Consider the following 759-nt stretch of genomic DNA (forward strand, 5'->3'; position numbering starts at 1 on the left):
TGCCGGGGAGCTTTGATCGCCTTTAGATTTAGTGTTATTAATTCTTTTCTTTTTCGTTACCCCCATTATGACACAAAATTTTTCTTGTCTTTTCAGGTGCATGCCCAGCAGTACCAGAAGCAACAAGGAAAAACACCTGCTATTCTCAGAAGATCCTGCTCACCTGGAACGCATGATCCGCAAACATCAACGTTCCACATCGATCGACGCAGCAGCTTTCACGTCAACTGATTCTCGCACCCACCCATCGACCGACACCCGACCTTCATCGTCGACCGATATACCTCGTTCGACATCGACCGATTCTACACCGCGTACATCGATCAATCCTTAGTCGCGAAACATGGTTGCGATTGTTATTCTCAGACAGGATGAGAATGGAAACCTGTATGACCAGGATGGTCATCTGCGTAATGCAACAGGTCAGAAACTAGACGCTCAGGGGAATGTAATCCCTGATGCTGATGCTACAGGAGCTGCTCAACCTGTAGAAGAGGCTGCTCCACCAAAGGAAATGGCTGACTACAATCGTCCAGACCCGTACTACGCCAACAGATTATCTATTCGACTTCCAGATATTCAGAAGGAGAATTTCGAGCTGAAGCCTCAGTACTACACAGTCGTGTCGCATATACCCTACTCTGGGTTACCGCACGAGCATCATATGGACCATCTTGAAAGGTTCGAGGATCTTATCGCTGATATTCGTATGGATGGAGTCCCTGAGGACTACCTATTGTGCAAGCTCTTCAAGTATAC

Source organism: Brassica oleracea, chromosome C7 (genome assembly GCF_000695525.1).
Source record: "Brassica oleracea var. oleracea cultivar TO1000 chromosome C7, BOL, whole genome shotgun sequence".
Taxonomy (NCBI): domain Eukaryota; kingdom Viridiplantae; phylum Streptophyta; class Magnoliopsida; order Brassicales; family Brassicaceae; genus Brassica; species Brassica oleracea.